Source organism: Equus caballus, chromosome 7 (genome assembly GCF_041296265.1).
Source record: "Equus caballus isolate H_3958 breed thoroughbred chromosome 7, TB-T2T, whole genome shotgun sequence".
In the NCBI taxonomy this organism is placed as follows: domain Eukaryota; kingdom Metazoa; phylum Chordata; class Mammalia; order Perissodactyla; family Equidae; genus Equus; species Equus caballus.
Window position 1 is genome coordinate 54,691,981 of NC_091690.1, and position 19,481 is coordinate 54,711,461.

At 44.1% G+C, this 19,481-nt stretch overlaps 1 protein-coding gene across 20 annotated transcripts in view; it reads left to right on the plus strand.

Moving 5' to 3' along the window:
• The first annotated feature begins 202 nt into the window (after positions 1-202).
• Positions 203-19,481, plus strand: part of LOC100063871 (ral guanine nucleotide dissociation stimulator) — a 43,457-nt gene continuing 24,178 nt past the window's right edge. For 10 of the 20 annotated variants that reach the window (XR_011440639.1, XR_011440640.1, XR_011440641.1 and 7 more), the window contains exons 1-7: positions 311-862; positions 1,078-1,168; positions 3,184-3,251; positions 3,398-3,582; positions 5,297-5,460; positions 17,459-17,629; positions 18,061-18,385. The gene's annotated coding sequence lies outside the window, so the exon portion shown is untranslated. The other 10 variants (XM_070273139.1, XM_023645512.2, XM_023645511.2 and 7 more) reach the window with 8 other exon arrangements.

Below are 19,481 nucleotides of genomic sequence, written 5' to 3' on the forward strand. Positions count from 1 at the left end.
AAGTGCGATCCACTGAGACCATGTGAGTGGGCAGAGACAATCTGGAGCCCCAGTGTGATTGCTCGCCCGCAACTGGGGTGCCCACCCCGCTCGGCCCCGCCCCCACCTCGCCCCGCGCCTCAACCTGGAGCCCCCAAAGGGCTCTGCCCGGTAGGCCCGCCCAAAACCGGAAGCTGAAGCTCTGAGCCGCTCACCCGAGACCGGAAGCGAAAGCCGGGACAGTGCCGAGGAAGCACCCGGGTGTGTCTGCGCGCTGTGTCCTCTCTTCTCGGCGCGGACGGGATTCCAGTGGCACGTGCGCCCTAGGGAGGGGACGCGGGGAGCGACGGTTGGGCCGGGCTCTGATCGGGGTCCAGGGAGGGGCCTGGGCCGGGGCAGCCCCGTTAGGGCCCGGCGTCCTCCGTCGCCCCGGAGCCCCGTTTCCCCCGGGCTGTTCATTCAGGTCGCCGGAGCCGCTGTTTCCTCTGGGCGCCCCCATCCCCTCCTCACCGTCCTCGTCCCCGTGCTCCGTGGGATTTGCCCCAGGGGCTTTTAGCCTCGTCTGGAGGCGTTGTTTGGGTTGTTACAATTGGGGGCGCCTGGCACCTGGAGGGTGGAGGCCGAGGATGCTGCTCCGCATCCTCCACGGCACAGGACAGCCCACGACGCAGAATTATCCGGCCCAAATGTCAGCAGTGCCGAGGGTGGGAAACGCTGCCCCAGGGCCTTAGACTCTCCCAAGCCCTGAACGGACTGTGGAAAGGGGCCTTTATTAATTCAAGACTGAGGGGTTTGCCAGGACACAGGCCTTACAGGGCCCCTAAGTGACAAGTTTGTTTAAAGGGTCTGGAGTCACCAAAAACTCTCTGTCCAGCCGAGTGAGGTGAGCAAGGGAAACGCACACAGCCCAGGGCTGCTTTCTCCCAGCTCGGGGAGCAGGTGGCTGGCTAGGAATCGGGGAAAGCCAGTCACAGCCAACAGTTTCCGTTAAATCAGTAAATACAGAAAAGAAAAGGGAATGGGGTTTCCTTTCCCTCCAACTGTATTACAGTCTATAAAAGGCCTCAAAAACTATCCTTTTGTTGTTTTCCCCCTCAGACAAGGACAGCATCCATGGAGCTCAAGTTTGAGTTGAAACCAGGCTCAAGGTCCGCCTGTCCTCACTGATGGTGGATTTCTGTGTGACCAGGTGAGCGCCACGTGGACTCATTCCAGCAGGTTCCAGCAGCCCCCGCTGTGCAGAAGAGCTGCCTGTGGGCCTTCCTGGGCTCGGGGTGTCAACACGAGGAGCCACTAAGAGGGAGGGTGTCTTAGGAAAAACTATTAATGTTTGATAATATTGAAGGGAAAGGGTAAGGTGTGTGTGGTTCTGTGTGTAAACAATTCAGAAAATACAGTTATATGCAAATAGCACGTTAAACAAACATGTAAATAACTGCAAATACGTGTGTAGTAGAGAAATATAGATGTACTTGCGTTCCATAATTTTAAAAATGTCAGGGGCTGGCCCGGTGGTACAGTGGTTAAGTTCTCACATTCTGCTTCTGCGGCCCAGAGTTCGCCAGTTCAGATCCTGGGTGTGGACATGGCACCGCTTGGCATGCCATGCTGTGGTAGGCATCCCGCATATAAAGTGGAGGAAGATGGGCACCAGTGTTAGCTCAGGGCCAGTCTTCCTCAGCAGAAAGAGGAGGATTGGCGGCAGATGTTAGCTCAGGGCTAATCTTCCTCAAAAAAAAAAAAAAGGATTTTATGTATAATATGTGAATGTTTTCTGTGTTTACGTAGTATTACAAGACATCCCATTAAATATTAGCAGCAACATTCCTCAGGCCCATTCAGCTAGACTTCTGAAGCCCTGTAAATTCTCCACAGAGATTCACAATATAGGGACACCTGGGGAAAACGATTATTTGAACTTCTTTATATTAGTAACAGAAATTTAAAATGGAATTGACCAGCAACTAGATGTATTTTGAGCAAGTAGGTTTTTATTCTTTATGAGATTTCGCATCATCTGGAGGAATGTTAAGCGACACCTTGTAGATTGAAGGGTCGGGACTAGTCTGCAAACAGAGTGTCCGCTGCACCTTGCCTTCTACGAGGAATTGACTTTGTTTCTTGAAACTTTTCTGAGGTAACAGTCTGGTGATCCACATTAAGGGAATGATGTTAAGTAATTTTATATTTAATTGTTGGCTTCTACTAATTGTGAGTGTTGGGGTGTGTGTGTTTCTCATTCTGGCTTTCCTGTGACATTCTTGAGGGGAATATGTGCTTGTCATGCAATAGCTATTCTGAATGGACAATTTATGGTGACCAGCCATCCTCATTAATTCAAGACTGAGGAGTTTGCCAGGACACAGGACATTTAGCGTTCAAACCAGGGCAATCCTAGACAAACCAGGATGGCTCATCATTTCCGTGAGCCAGGCCCTGGGCCAGATGCATGGGGACCCTGGAAAACCAAACAGACCTTGTCCCACCTCCATAGAATTTATATTCTCTTAGGGAATTTGGATTTTGAACGAGTAATGAACGAGCAGGAACTGTATCAGCCCAAGCACAAGCTCAGCTCAGGAGAGCCTTGTAAAATTCCAGTTTTCCCCTCTTTGGGGTGACTTCCATTTGGAAGTCCCCACGGGCCCCAGCTTGTGGGCCTGATTCTGACAGTAGGCAGGGCCCCCTGGGCTGCCATGCCTCTGTGCTGAAAGCTGGGAGTCTCCCTTTGGCTGTTCTTCTTGGTGGCTCCAGGCTGTGCCCCCCAGAGTTTATCCATCCAGAGAGAGTACCAGCCACATTCCCGCATCATCAACTGGAACCTCAGCACTCGGAGCCCACGTCCTCAGAGTACACCACCTGCTGAGGGACATCCAGGACCAAGTGGGTCTCTCCCCATCCCATCTCTCCTTTCCCTGGGGGCCCCCTCATTCCTCCATCTGACTTACATCTATTACGTGATTCTTTCTACCCTTCAGTTTCCAGAGGCGGTGGCCTAGGTGCCTTCCCCATTTCTCAGATGGGTAAACTGAGGCTCAGAAAGGGGAACTATGTGCCTAAGGTCACACAGTGAGGTAGGGGCAGAGTCAGGATTTGAACTCAGGTCTCCCTTGCTCCAAGGCCTGTGATCTTTCACTGGCTCCTGTGGTCCCTGAAGCCCCAGGAGACCTCTATCTCACCCATTCTCCCTACCCTCTGTCCTAGGTCACTGAGCTCTACAGAGGCAGCCAGCTACGAGACATATTCCACTCATGCCTGGTAACCCACTTGACGTAAGTTGAGGAGATTGGAAGTATTGACTAAGCTGGTGGCTGGTGACTCTGAGCTCCCATGACACACCCTTGATCTGGAAGTTGCTGACATGGTGCCCATTCTCCCCCACATCCCTGTCAGCTGATCCTGCCATCTTGTTCCATAGGTCTTCGGGGGATGGGAAAAGTATTAACCTCCTGAGGCCACCAACCTGCAGCATCCACCACCTTCTTCTCTTCCGGACACTTTCAACAAATTTCACCCAATAATGACATTGACCATGGCCAAGCTCCCTGCTGAGCACTTTCGTGCAAGATCATCTCATTTCATTCTCACAGCTTCCCCCAGGAGGTACATACAGTGATCATCCTTCTTGTTCAGATAGGAAAACTGAGGCTCAGAGAAGTGAGGTGAACAGTCTAAGAACTGTCACAGTTGGGTTTGATCCCAGGTCTCTGAGGATGGGTGAGGGACTAGGGCATCTACATTGGGGAGGAGGAGGATCATAGGGCACAGTGCTGACTTTGAGTATTTCCAAACTTCACTTCCTTCCTGTTTAACGTGGGGATAATTATCACAATACCTTCCACCAGCGTGATGGTGAGGGAATGTGTAAGTCACTTCTTAGAGGCGCTCCATAGATGTTCATTATTGTTCCTGTCATTGTTTCTGTCCCCAGCTCCTGGGAACCTTACCTTTTTGGTCAGGGTCTCTTCTCTAGCCTGGGGAGGGAGGCAACCAGATAATCCCCCATTGCTTGCCCCTGGGTCTCTCGCTGTATAAAGCAGGAACTCGGGAGACAGTGCTGGTGTTGGCTGAATTCTTGTGGTCTCTGTCTCTAAGTTGGATTCTGTGTTGGTCACCATCGAGGCACTGTTCTCCTCCAGTCTGGACACCGGCATGGTGAAGCAAGTCTTCATGAGACCTAGACAAGACCTGAGTGCCTCATCCCACTGGGTGGGTGCCAGCTACCAGTTGTTGAACGTGCATGTGACAGCTGTGAGGTGGGGGACTGGTCTTACGGCTTGAAGAGATGGGGCTTTGAGGAAGGATGGGGCTTCTGAGTAGCCGTGGACTGGATGGAGACTGTAGGGAAAGGGGCTTTCTTGGAGGCCCATGTGGATGACCCATGGCCATGGGTCATCCAAGAGGAGGCAGGAAGAGAACTTGCAGCAATTGCACCCAAGAAGATAGTTATTTTTACGCATAAATTTTTCCATCGCCAAATATAGAGGATCCTGAGTTGCCTTCTTAGGCCTCCAAATATGATCCATACATTGATTCATTCATTAATTTATTCAACAAATATTTAATGCAAGTAAATAGGTACTGGTGATACCTTGTGAGGAATGGTATAATCGGGGAACATTAACAGCCTGTGGGAACCCCAATGAAGGACTCACAGCCCTGTCTTAGAAAGTTTTCTGGAGGAAGTGATGAAGAAACTGAGATGTGCTGGAGAACAGGACCCAGCTCGGGGAAGAGATGGGGAATCATGCTATGTGTGTCTATAACCTAGAAGATAGAAGTATCATGGCATGTTTGGGGAAGCTGTAAGAATTTTTGTGTGCCTGGAACATACACTTTGACATGGGAGAGGTTACAATTGAGGCTAAAGGTATGGGCAGGGATTTTCTTGGGCACTGGAGTGGTTTGTGGAGGAGCATGACACACTCAGAGTTCTGCTTGTCCTCTCATGATGTGTGGAGAATGAATTGGGAGGGGGAAGAAGACCAGAGGCAGGAAAACCCATTAGGAAGCTGGATCAGGAAAGGTATGTGACAGATGCCCACTGGGGAGTCAACACCCTACACTTGCTGTCTAAGCCTCAGAGAGGCCCATTCTCCTCTTTACATCCTAGTGAACTCATCATGCTTGGTGTAGGGTTGGACAGGTAGACAGATGAAAGGATTCCAGATGGACAGGGGGATGGGGGCGTCTTCTGTAGCCCAACTTAAAAAACCCAGCCAGGTCACATTGCCAGGAATAAGTAGACTGGCTGGAATGACTTCTTTGTTAGCATCTTTCTTTCATAGAGGACATTTATACTTTCTTTTTATTCTAGAAGTGGAGCCATCATTTCATCTACCAACAGACAAGCCAACAAGCAGTCCCAGCCCCCAGCACTTCCAGCTGAATTTCACTGGCACCAGCCTACTCTGTTCCCAGGACATCGGCCAGCCAGGCCCCACCAAACACCAGCGGAGCAAGAGAAGCATTAGGGATGCGGTGAGCATGGGGTTGTGTGTCCACTCTTTTCCCACGTAGAGATGGCCTCCCAACAGTCAGGAGTCAGGGGGTGACTTTTCATAAAAATTCATAAAGACAGGTTCTTATTCACATTTTTCAAATTAAGAAACAGGCACAGAGAGGTTCAGTATCTGCCTCAGGGTCACATACCTAAGTCACACCTTGGAACAAGACTTTCTTTGATACACATGCCTGGGCTAGTGGGGTTTTTTTAATTATTATTATTGAGTTCATAATAGTTTACATCATTGTGAAATTTCAGTAGTACGTTAATTCTTGTCTGTCACCTTATAGGTACTCCCGTTCACCCCCTGTGCCCACCCCCCATCCCCCTTCCCCTGGTAACCACTGAACTGTTTTCTTTGCCCATGTGTTTGTTTATATTCCACATATGAGTGAAATCATATGCTGTTTCTCTTTCTCAGTCTGGCTTATTTTGCTTAGCATAATACCTCCCAGGTCCATCCATGTTGTTGCCAGTGGGATGATTTCGTCTTTTTTAATGGCTGAGTAGTATTCCATTATATATATATGGCACATCTTCTTTATCCAATCATCAGTTGATGGGCACTTAGATTGTTTCTATGTCTTGGCTGTTGTGATTAGTGCTGCAATGAACATAGGGGTGCATATGTTACTTTGGATTGTTGATTTCAAGTTGTTTGGGTAGACACCCAGTAGTGGGATAGCTGGGTCATATGGTATTTCTATTTTTAGTTTTTTGAGGAATCTCCATACCGTTTTCCATAGTGGCTGCACCAGTTTGCATTCCCACCAGCAGTTTATGAGGGTTCCCTTCTCTCCACACCCTCTCCAACATTTGTTATTTTTAGTCTTAGTGATTATAGCCGTTTTAACAGGCATAAGGTGGTATCTTAGTATAGTTTTGATTTGCATTTCCCTGATAATTAGCAATATTGAAGATCTTTTCATGTGCTTATTGGCCATGTGTATATCTTCTTTGAAAAAATGTCTGTTCGTATCCTCTGCTCATCTTTTGATCAAACTGTTTTTTTGTTGTTCAGTTGTTTGAGTTCCATATATATTATGGAGATTAACCCCTTGTCAGATATATGATTTGCAAATATTTTCTCCTGATTGGTGGGTTGTCTTTTTGTTTTGATCCTAGTTTCTTTTGCCTTGCAGAAGCTCTTTAGTCTGATGAACTCCCACTTGTTTATTTTTTCTTTTGTTTCCCTTGTCTGGAGAAGACCTGGTATTCAAAAAGATCCTTTTCAATTCGATATAAAGAGTGTACTACCTATATTATCTTCCAGGAGTTTTAAGGTTTCAGGACTTTTCTTCAAGTCTTTGATCCAGTTTGAGTTTATTTTTGTGTATGGCATGAGATAATGGTCTACTTTCATTCTTGTGCATGTGGCTGTCCAGATTTCCCAATACCATTTATTGAAGAGCCTATCTTTTCTCCATTGTGTGTTCTTGGCACCTTTGTCAAAGATTAGCCGTCTGTAGAGGTTCGGTTTTATTTCTGGCCTTTTGGTTTTGTTCCATTGATCTGTGTGCCTGTTTTTGTACCAGTACCATGCCATTTGATCACTATGGCTTTGTAGTACATTTTGAATTCAGGGATTGTGATGCCTCCAGCTTTGTTCTTTTTTCTCAGGATTGCCTTAGCAATTCGGGGTCTTTGGTTGCCCCATAAAAATTTTAGGATTCTTCGTTCTATTTCCATGAAGAATGTCATTGGGATTCTGATTGGGATTGCATTGAATCTGTAGATTGCTTTGGGTAGTATGGACATTTTAACTATGTTTGTTCTTCTAATCCACGTGCATGGAATGTCTTCACATCTCTTTATGTCATTATCAATTTCTTTCAATAATGTCTTATAGTTTTCGTTGTATAAGTCCTTCACCTCCTTGGTAAATTTATGCCTAGATATTTCATTCTTTTTGTTGAGATTGTAAATGGAATTACATTCTTGAGTTCTCTATCTGTAAGTTCGTTATTAGACTATAGAAATGCAAACTGATTTTTGTAAGTTGATTTTGTACCCCACAACTTTACTGTAGTTGTTAATTATTTCTAATAGTTTTCCAATGGATTCTTCAGGGTTTTCTATATATAAGATCATGTCGTCTGCAAACAGCAAGAGTTTCACATCTTCACTCCCTATTTGTTTTCCTTTTATTCCTTTCTCTTGTCTAATTGCTCTGGCCAAAACCTCCAGTACTCTGGTGAATAAGAGTGGTGAGAGTGGGCATCCTTGTCTTGTTCTCAGAGGAATGGCGTTCAGTTTTTCCCCATTGACTATGATGTTGGCCATGAGTTTGTCATATATGGCCTTTATTATATTGGTGTAATTTCCTTCTATCCCCATATTGTTAAGAGTTTTTATCATAAATGTCTGTTGGAGCTTGTCAAATACTTTCTCTGTGTCTATTGAGATGATCATGTGGTTTTTATTCCTCATTGTGTTAATGTGGTGTATCACATTGATTGATTTGCAGATGTCAAACTATCCTAGTGTCCCTGGTATGAATCCCACTTGATCGTGATGTATGATCCTTTTGATGTATTGCTGTATTTGGGTTGCCCATATTTTGTTGAGGAATTTTGCATCTATGTCCATCAATGATATTGGCCTGTAGTTTTCCTTTTTTGTGTTGTCCTTGTCAGGCTTTGGTATCAGAGTGATTTGACCTTGTAGAATGTGTTAGGTAGCATTCCGTCTTCCCTAATTTTTTGGAAGAGCTTGAGAAAGATAGGTATTAAGTCCTTTCTGGAAGTTTGGTAGAATTCTCCAGGAAAGCCATCTGGTCCTGGTCTTTTATTTTTGGGGATGCTTTTGATTACTGTTTCAGTCTCTAACCACATGAAGCAATTGAAATTTTTTATACACCTATTGGGTATTATTCACATACTGTGTGTAGGCATGTGCTTATTTCACAGGGTTTTCTATATACAATATCATGTCATCTGCAAAAAGAAATAGTTTTACATCTTACTTTCCACTGAGGATGCCTTTTATTTATTTTCTTGTCTAATTCCCCTCATGAGAACCTCTAGTACCTGTGATTAGCATGTGAGATGACGGCAGACATCATTGTCTTGTCCCTGGTCTTAGGAGGGAATTTTCACTGTTTCGTCATTGAGTGTGATGTTAGCCATGAGTTTTTCATGGATGCTATTTATCAGGTTAAGTTTTTTCTATTCCTAATTTGTTGAGTTTTCTTTCATAATCATGAAGGATGTTGGTTGTATTTTGTGAAATCCTTTTTCGTATCTGTGTCAAGGTTATCTGGTATTTGACCTTTATTCTGTTAATATGTTGTTACATTAATCAATTTTTCAGATGTTAAGCCAACATTTCAGCTACAGGTGAGAGATTGAGACTTTCTCAAGTCTTTCCTGGATGTGCACACAGCCATGCACACTTCTGGTCTTCTAGATCCCCACAGATAGATTGGAGCTTTTCAAAGTCCCCTATGGACATCTCAATCCCCAGATTTTTCTTTTAAGTTTTTGGCTCACCCCTTGCCTGTCTCACCTGGGGTCACTCCTTCAGGTAACTACAGTGTAAAACAGTTACCGCTGATTGTTTTTAGCAAGTGCCCTGAGGATAGGCTTTCCTCACTTAGCAAGCTCTGAGTCGAATAAAGACAAACCCTGAACATGCGGCTTTTTCAGGGAGCTGCCACACAAGACAAATAGTGACAGTTCAATAGGGATGTGTCTTTTGGGGAGCTCCAAACCCCTTATGGCTGCTGCACTGCTGGTTTTCACAGCTGCCATGGTTCTGAGACTGAAGGTTTTAAAAGCTACTGAAGATATTGTGACAGCAGAAATGGAATAGTACAAGTTATAATGCCACAAAGTTTCCTTCCTTTACCAAGATGCAATCATTTTTCTTAATTAAACTCTCTCAGATTGTTGCAAGAGCCTTTGATTAATTTCTAGACTTCTGAGAAAGTTGATTTTGTCCATTTTTACCAGTATTCTCATTGTTTTTATCTATTTTCAGAAGATAAATACATTCCAACAACATTTCAAAAAGAATGTTCTCCCTGTGGCTACTTATTTATAAATTAATTACATTAAATTAAATCACATGAGAAAATCTGTTCCTTCCTAGACACATTTTCAGTGCTTGGTAAAAACATGGGGCTAATAATGACTATATTGGATAGTGCAGACACAAATGTTTACATTGTTTCAGTAAGTTCCCTTGGAGAGGACCTAGAAGCAGGGAATGTAGAATCAGGGTAGAATTCCAGACACCGTTGTTGATCCCTTGTGCACTTCTAGGTCTGTCCCCCACAGTGACCACGCTGGGGTTGACCCACTGTGTACCCTTTCACCGTTGGCGCAGAGACTGGACAGAGTTGCTATCTGTGAGGGATTCCTGCAGCTGACGCAGGGGTACCCAGCTGCAGAGCTTCACCCTGGACAGGAACGGTGTCTTTGTGGATGAGCATGTCTCCTTGGTCATTGGAGAAGAAAGTGGGGCTTTTACTGGGAATTGGAGGCATGGCGCTGAGAAAGCATTGAGCTTTCTCAGGCTGACAGGAGATGGCATAGTTCCCCAGGCTTTACCCACCATTGAGAGAGAGAAAAGAACACCAGTGGAATATAGGCAGCCCTCACCTTCTCCTAGGCATCTTTGTGACCTCAAGCTAGTCACCACCCCTCTCTGGACTTCTGGTTCCTTATCTCTGCACTAAAAGCCACTCGGCCACATGGTCAGTGAGGGCCTCCAGCTTTGTGTGAACCAGCCTTACAGGTGCTGGGGGTGGCTGTGTTTCCTGATCCACAGGCTGTAGTTTGTGAAGTCCTCCTCTAGATCAGCACCATGGATTAGAACTTTCTGCAGTGATGGAAATGTTATATATCAGTGCTGTCCAGTGCATAGCCACATGTGGGTATTGCGTACTCGAAGGATGGTATTGTGACTGTTTTTTATGGTTACTGATTTTTAATGTTACTATGGTATCAGATTTTTTATTTTATTTAATTAAAATTAATTTTAATTTAGAAAGGCACTTGTTGCTGCTCCATATCAGACAGCACACCTCTAAGACGTTGTCTGGGGAGAGGTTGGACAAGTAGGGGGACCTGCAACCCTCCCCCCATGCCCAATGGGTGCTGTGTGTCCCTACCCTCCTGGAGTTTATGTTGTAATTGGCAATAACAACAATAAGCAATTGTAAATGATAAATTATTTGATGTGAACCAATCCGTATTTGGGATTGGTAATCAGAAGGCTTCCTGGAGGAAATTACAGTGAAGGTGAATCCGGGAAGATGAATATAAAACAACTCAGTAAAGGAGAAGGGGAGGAATGTGTTTCTAGCCAGAGAAGAAAGCTTTCAAGTGGGAATTTACAAATTTAGAAAGGTCTCATAGGCTTTCCAACTGGGATGACCCATTCTCACCCCACCCATCATAAGATGGTCCAGTCCAATTTCAGTCCTCCATGCCCAGAGGTATGAATTTGATTTGATTTATTACACTCTTGTAGTGTGATAATGGTCTTGGATTATGTAGTAACATGTCCTCATTTTTTAGGGATGCAAACTGAAATGGGGTGAAACATAATGATGTCTGCTTGGCTTTGATATTTCAGTGAAAATGTGGGATGAAGCAGGGTGGCAAGTATTAATAACTTATACATTGGATGAACCTTTTTTTTTTTTTAGGTGTTAGCTTTTTTTTTTTTTTTTATTAATGTTATAATAGATTACAACCTTGTGAGATTTCAGTTGTACATTTTTGTTAGTCATGTTGTGGGTACACCACTTCCCCCTCTGTGCCCTCCCCCCACCCCCCCTTTTCCCTGGTAACCACCGATCAGATCTCCTTATCAATATACTAAATTCCACCTTTGAGTGGAGTCATATAGAGTTCGTCTTTCTCTGACTGGCTTATTTCGCTTAACATAATACCCTCGAGGTCCATCCACGTTGTTGTGAATGGGCCAATTTTGTCTTTTTTTATGGCTGAGTAGTATTCCATTGTGTATATATACCACATCTTCTTTATCCAATCATCAGTTTCTGGGCATGTAGGCTGGTTCCACGTCTTGGCTATTGTAAATAATGCTGCGATGAACATAGGGGTGCAACGGACTCTTGAGATTTCTGATATCAGGTTCTTAGGATAGATACCCAGTAATGGGATGGCTGGGTCATAGGGTATTTCTATTTTTAACTTTTTGAGAAATATCCATACTGTTTTCCATAGTGGCTGTACCAGTTTGCATTCCCACCAACAGTGTATGAGGGTTCCTTTTTCTCCACAACCTCTCCAACATTTGTCACTCTTGGTTTTGGATGTTTTTGCCAATCTAACGGGTGTAAGGTGATATCTTAGTGTAGTTTTGATTTGCATTTCCCTGATGATTAGCGATGATGAACATCTTTTCATGTGTCTATTGGCCATATTCATATCTTCTTTTGAGAAATGTCTGTTCATGTCCTCTGCCCATTTTATGATCGGGTTGTTTGTTTTTTTGTTGTTAAGCAGTGTGAGTTCTTTGTATATTATGGAGATTAACCCTTTGTCGGATAAGTGGCTTGTGAATATTTTTTCCCAATTAGTGAGCTGTTTTTTTGTTTCAATCCTGTTTTCCCTTGCCTTGAAGAAGCTCTTTAGTCTGATGAAGTCCCATTTGTTTATTCTTTCTATTGTTTCCCTCAACTGAGGAGTTACAGTGTCTGAAAACATTCTTTTGAAACTGATGTCCAAGAGTGTACTGCCTATATTCTCTTCCAAAAGACTTATTGTCTCAGGCCTAATCTTTAGGTCTTTGATCCATTTTGAGTTTATTTTGGTGTGTGGTGAAAAAGACTGGTCAATTTTCAATTTTTTGCATGTGGCTGTCCAGTTTTCCCAGCACCATTTGTTGAAGAGACTTTCTTTTCTCCATTGTAGGCCCTCTGCTCCTTTGTCGAAGATTAGCTGTCCATAGATGTGTGGTTTTATCTCTGGGCTTTCAATTCTGTTCCATTGATCTGTGGACCTGTTTTTGTACCAGTACCATGCTGTTTTGATCACTGTAGCTTTGTAGTATGTTTTGAAATCTGGGATTGTGATTCCGCCGGCTTTGTTTTTCTTGCTCAGGATTGCTTTAGCAATTCGCGGTCTTTTGTTGCCCCATATGAATTTTAGGATTGTTTGTTCAATATCTGTGAAGAATGTTCTTGGGATTCTGATTGGGATAGCATTGAATCTGTATATTGCTTTAGGTAGTATGGACATTTTAACTATGTTTATTCTTCCAATCCATGTGCAAGGAATGTCTTTCCATCTCTTTATGTCATCGTCAATTTCTTTCAAGAAAGTCTTGTAGTTTTCATTGTATAGATCCTTCACTTCCTTGGTTAAGTTTATCCCAAGGTATTTTATTCTTTTCGTTGTGATTGTGAATGGGATTGAGTTCTTGAGTTCTTTTTCTGTTAGTTCATTGTTAGTGTATAGAAATGCTACTGATTTATGCACGTTAATTTTATACCCTGCTACTTTGCTGTAGTTGTTGATTATTTCTAATAGTTTTTCTGTGGATTCTTTGGGGTTTTCTATATATAAGATCATGTCGTCTGCAAACAACGAGAGTTTTACTTCTTCGTTACTTATTTGGATTCCTTTTATTTCTTTTTCCTGCCGAATTGCTCTGGCCAGCACCTCCAGTACTATGTTGAATAGGAGTGGTGAAAGTGGGCACCCTTGTCTTGTTCCTGTCCTCAGAGGGATGGCTTTCAGTTTTTGTCCATTGAGTATGATGTTGGCTGTGGGTCTATCATATATGGCCTTTATTATGTTGAGGTACTTTCCTTCTATACCCACTTTACTGAGGGTTTTTTATCATAAATGGGTGTTGGATCTTGTCGAATGCTTTCTCTGCATCTATTGAGATGATCATGTGGTTTTTGTTTTTCATTTTGTTGATGTAGTGTATCACGTTGATTGACTTGCGGATGTTGAACCATCCCTGTGTCCCTGGTATAAATCCCACTTGATCATGGTGTATAATCTTTTTGATGTATTGCTGTAATCGGTTTGCCAAAATTTTGTTGAGGATTTTTGCATCTATGTTCATCAGTGATATCGGCCTGTAGTTCTCCTTCTTTGTGTTGTCCTTGTCAGGTTTGGGGATCAGGGTGATGTTGGCTTCATAGAATGTGTTAGGGAGTTCTCCATCTTTCTCAATTTTCTGGAACAGTTTGAGGAGAATAGGTATTAAGTCTTCTTTGAATGTTTGGTAGAATTCTCCAGAGAAGCCATCTGGTCCTGGACTCTTATTTTTGGGGAGGTTTTTGATTACCGTTTCTATTTCCTTACTTGTGATTGGCCTATTCAGATTCTCCATTTCTTCCTGATTCAGTTTGGGGAGATTGTAGGAGTCTAGGAATTTGTCCATTTCTTCCAGGTTGTTCAATTTGTTGGCATATAGTTTTTCATAGTATTCTCTTATGATCTCTTGTATTTCATTGGTATCTGTTGTGATTTCTCCTCTGACATTCCTAATTTTATTAATTTGCGCTTTCTCTCTTCTTTTCTTGGTGAGTCTGGCTAGGGGTTTGTCAATTTTGTTAATTCTTTCGAAGAACCAACTCTTTGTTTCATTGATCCTTTCTATTGTCTTTTTTGTTTCAATATCGTTTATTTCTGCTCTTATTTTTATTATTTCCCTCCTTCTACTGACTCTGGGCTTTGTTTGTTCTTCTTTTTCTAGTTCTGTTAGGTGTCGTTTGAGGTTGCTTATGTGAGCTTTTTCTTGTTTAGTGAGGTGGGCCTGTATTGCGATGAATTTCCCTCTTAGGACTGCTTTTGCTGCATCCCAAATGGTGTGTTGAGGTCCCATTCTCATTTTCATTAGTCTCCAGATAAAATTTGATTTCTTCTTTAATTTCTTCAATGATCCATTGTTTGTTGAGAAGCGTGTTGTTTAGTCTCCACATTTTTGCACCTTTCTCTGCTTTTTTCTTGTAGTTGATTTCTAGTTTAATAGCATTAGGATCAGAAAAGATGCTTGATATTATTTCAACTCTCTTGTATTTATTGATGTTTGCTTTGGTTCCCAAAATATGGTCAATCCTTGAGAATGTTCCATGTGCACTTGAGAAGAATGTGTAACCTGCTGTTTTTGGATGAAGTGTTCTATATATATCTATTAAGTCCATCTGGTCTAATTTTTCATTTAATTCTATTATTTCCTGGTTGATTTTCTGTCTGGATGTTCTGTCCATTGGTGTTAATGGTGTGTTGAGGTCCCCTACTATTATTGTATTGTTGTTGATGTCTTCTTTTAGTTCTATTAAGAGTTGCTTTACAAATTTTGGTGCTCCTGTGTTGGGTGCGTATATATTTATAAGTGTTATGTCTTCTTGGTGGAGAGTCTCTTTTATCATTATATACTGTCCCTCTTTGTCTTTCTTTATCTGTTTTGCTTTGAAATCTACCTTGTCTGATATTAGTATAGCGACATCTGCTTTCTTTTGTTCATTATTAGCTTGGAGTATTGTTCTCCATCCCTTCACTCTGAGTCTGTGTTTGTCTTTGGGGCTGAGGTGTGTTTCCTGGAGGCAGCATATTGTTGGATCTTGTTCTTTGATCCATCCTGCCACTCTGTGTCTTTTGATTGGGGAGTTCAATCCATTTACATTTAGAGTGATTATTGAGATGTGGGGGCCTACCACTACCATTTTGTGTCTTGTTTTCCGCTTTTCTTCAGTTTCCTTTGTTTCTCGTCCCATGGTTTAATCTGTTCTGATGTAGAGCTGCTACTCTCTGTTGTTGTCCTTCTACTTATCTCCTCTGCTCTTGGTTTTGTAGCCCCTTTCCTTTTTTTGATTTTTCAGGACTGAGGGTTTTCCTGAGGATTTCCTGAAGAGGAGGTTTTGTGGCAATGAACTCCCTTAATTTTTGTCTATCTGCGAAAGTTTTTATTTCTCCATCGTATTTGAAGGATATTTTCGCTGGGTAGAGAATTCTCGGCTGTAGATTTTTGTCCTTCAGATTTTTGAATATATCATTCCACTCTCTTCTAGCCTGTAAAGTTTCTGCTGAGAAATCTGCTGATAGCCTGATGGGGGTTCCTTTGTAGGTTAGTTTCTTTAGCCTGGCTGTCCTTAGTATTTTCTCCTTGTCGTTGACTTTTGCTAGCTTCACTACTATATGGCGTGGAGTTGGTCTTCTTGCATTGATAAAGTTTGGAGATCTATTGGCTTCTGTCACCTGAAGATCCATCTCCCTCACCAGATTTGGGAAGTTCTCAGCCATTATTTCTTTGAATAGGCTTTCTGCCCCTTTCTCCTTCTCTTCTCCCTCTGGTATACCTATAATCCTTATGTTGCATCTCCTAATTGTATCTGATAATTCTCGGAGAGTTTCTTCATTTCTTTTTAGTCTTGCTTCTCTCTCCTCCTCTGCCTGCAGCAATTCTATATTGCCATCTTCCAAATTGCTAATTCTTTCCTCCATATTATCGGCCCTACTGTTCAGAGCATCTAGATTTTTCTTAATCTCCTCTATTGTGTTCTTCATTTCCAATATTTCTGTTTGGTTCTTCTTTATCGTATCAAACTCTTTTGTGACATAGCTCCTGAACTCGTTGAGTTGACGGTCAGAACTCTCTCTTAACTCGTTGAGAATTTTAATGATGGCTGTTTTGAAGTCATCATCATTTAGGTTATATATCTCATTTTCTTTGGGATTGTTTTCTGTGTATTTGTTACTTTCTTTCTGTTCTGGAGATTTAATGTATTTTTTCATATTGCTTGATGTTGTTGATTTGTGCCTCCGCATGGAGATAGAGTTTAGTTGCTCCTTTCACTTGTTTCAGCTGCTGCGGTGGGGGAGCAGCTGTTTATACTGCACCAACCAGGAACCCTGTCCGCAGTTGCTAACTGGGCCTGGGCCCCTCCTCGTAGCCACAGTGGCCCTTTGGATTCCCTCCTCTGCTGTGGGGGCCGTCACAGGGAGGCTTCAGGCTGCTGGTGCCTACTGTTGCAGCCCACCTAGATGTGCTCTCTCCTTGGGGTCTGCAACGGTGTTATGGGCTTTTCCAGTGGCCAGGGGTGGGATCACTTATATTTGTCGCTCCGTTGCTGTCGGCACCCACAAAATCTCACTTGTCCTCTATGGGTCGCAGGAGAGCTGTTGGCATCTTCTACAGTCTGTGGTTAGTTCACCTAGCTATGCTGCTTTTGCCCTGGGGTCTTCCAGCCTTGTGGCTGGTGGCTGAGTGCCTTCTACTGGTGCTGTGCAGAGGCTTTCCCTAAGGCTGCTGTGAGCCTGTAGGGTTTCCCCCTAGGCTACGAAGCTGGGTCTCTGGAACTCCCCCCAGCCCCAGTCCTCTCCGAGATCTCCGGCTATCCCTAGTCCCACGGGGCGGGCAACGGCAGCTGGGGGTCGCCCCGCCCTCTGGGATTCTCTCCGGGCCTCTCCCGGAGCCGTGAATGCTCGGCGTGGCCCCTCTGCTAATGGCAGACAGAGAGCTTTGTCTGCTGCCCGGGCGGAACTCCGGCGCTTCCCATCTGGTTCGCAGAGCCAGCCTTTGAAACTTCCCCCAGCTCCGGTCCTCTCCGAGATCTCCGGCTATCCCTAGTCCCACGGGGCGGGCAACAGCAGCTGGGGGTCGCCCCGCCCTCTGGGATTCTCTCTGGGCCTCTCCCGGAGCCGTGAATGCTCGGCGTGGCCCCTCTGCTAATGGCAGACAGAGAGTTTTGTCTGCTGCCCGGCCGGAACTCCCGCGCTTCCCCTCCGGGTTGCAGAGCCGGCCTTTGAAAGTTCCCCCAGCCCCGGTCCTCTCTGAGATCTCCGGCAATCCCTAGTCCCACGGGGCGGGCAACAGCAGCTTGGAGACCTCCGTACCCTCAGCGACTCTCTCTGGGACCCTCCGGGCGCCGCGAACACCAGTCGGGGTCTCCTGAACCTTTTTTTTTTTAAACATTGGCACCTGCGCTAACATTTGTTGCCAATATTCTTTTTCGTTTTCTTCTTCTTCTCCCCAAAGCCCCCCAGTACCTAGTTGTATATTCTAATTGGGAGTGCCTCTGGTTGTGCTATGTGGGATGCTGCCTCAGCATGGCCTGATGAGCAGTGCCATGTCCCCGCCCAGGATCCGGACCGGCAAAACCCTGGGCCACCAAAGCGGAACGCGCCAGCTTAACCACTCGGCCACCAGGTAGGCCCCTGAAATATTGTTTTAATTGAATGAAATATGCTTTGTTAAATCTAGGTGATGGAAGTTTATGAGACTGTTCTCTCTATTTTTCTGTGTATTTCTTAACGGTTGGCACCTGAGCTAACAACTGTTGCCAATCTTCCTTTTCTTTTTTTTCTACTTTTTCTCCCCAAATCCCCCCAGTACATAGTTGTACATTTTAGTTGTGGGTCCTTCTAGTTGTGGCCTGTGGGACGCCACCCAAGCATAGCCCGGCAAGTGGTGCCATGTCCATGCCCAGGATCCGAACCAGTGGAACCCTGGACTGCCGAAGCGGCGCACAAAAACCCAACCACTTAGACACAGGGCTGGCCCCTTTTCGGTGTGTTTCAAAAGTTTATTGAAAAGAGTAAAACATACTCACATGGATTGTCCAATTCATTCACTTCCAGGGTATTCTCCCAGCACAGATGACGCCTTGACTGAGAGTCATGGTAAACCTCCAGGAAGCCCTAGCCCAGAATGGGGAGGGAGCATCTTGATACTGTGCCTCATCAAAGAGAACCACGCATGCAGGATCTTGGATGATGAGGAGGCTTGGCCAACCCATGTCAAGGATGGTTGAGGCACAGTGGGGGCACAGGAGGAGCCCTGGGAGAATGATAGGAGGTGGCTCACCCCAGCACTTGTCTCCCCAGACCTCCCCTTCTGGGCCTTCTTCCTCATCTTCTTAGTGGGACTCCTGGTGCTCATCACATGCCTGATCTGCTGTCTCTGGTAAGCAAGAAGCTGTTGCTTGTCTTCTTACTATTGCATTGTAAAAGCTCTTTATATATTAAATATACAGTGCTTTGCTACGGATATGTTTTGCAAAATTTTCTCCCAATCTCTGTGTGGCTTGCCTTCTCCTTTTCTTTTTTTTTTTTTTTTAAAGATTTTATTTTTTCCTTTTTCTCCCCAAATCCCCCCGGTACATAGTTGTGTATTCTTCATTGTGGGTTCTTCTAGTTGTGGCATGTGGGACGCTGCCTCAGCGTGGTCTGATGAGCAGTGTCATGTCTGCGCCCAGGATTCGAACCAACGAAACACTGGGCCGCCTGCAGCGGAGCGCACAGACTTAACCACTCGGCCACGGGGCCAGCCCCTGACTTTTCCTTTTCTTAACAACATCAGTCATTGTGGAAATGTAAGTGAAAGTCATCGTGAGATTCCACCACACCTGAGAATGGCTAAAATTAAAAACACTGACTGTAGCAAGTGTTGGGGAAGATGTCAGGCAACTCTCATAGAGTGCTGGAGAAGAATAGCTTGGATGCATTTTTAATAATTATATTCATTTACCCAGGCATTTCACTCCTAGGAATCCATCCAAGGGGAATAAAAACATATGTCTGTACACAGACTTGTACACACGTTCACAGGAACTTTATTTATACTAGCCAAAACTGGAAAACAACCCAAATGTCCATCAACAGGTCAATAAATAAACACACTGTCCCACAGTGGCATATTATTCAGCCATAAAAAGGAATGCATTCTGCATACGTGCAATGACATGCAGAAATCTCAAAATTACTATGCTGAGTGAAAGAAGCCAGATAAAAATGAGCACATAGTGTGTGATCCCATTTATAAACACCTCCTAGAAAATGCAAGCAAATCTATAGGGACAGATATCAGATCAGTGGTTGCCTGGGAATGAGAATATGTTTGCAAAGGGCAGGGAAGGAGGAATTACAAAGGAGCATGAGGAAATTTGGCGAGGGTGGGCATTCCTTGTCTTTTTTTTTTTTTTAAGATTTTATTTTTCCCTTTTCTCCCCAAATCCCCCTGGGAAATAGTTGTATATTTTTAGTTGCGGGTCCTTCTAGTT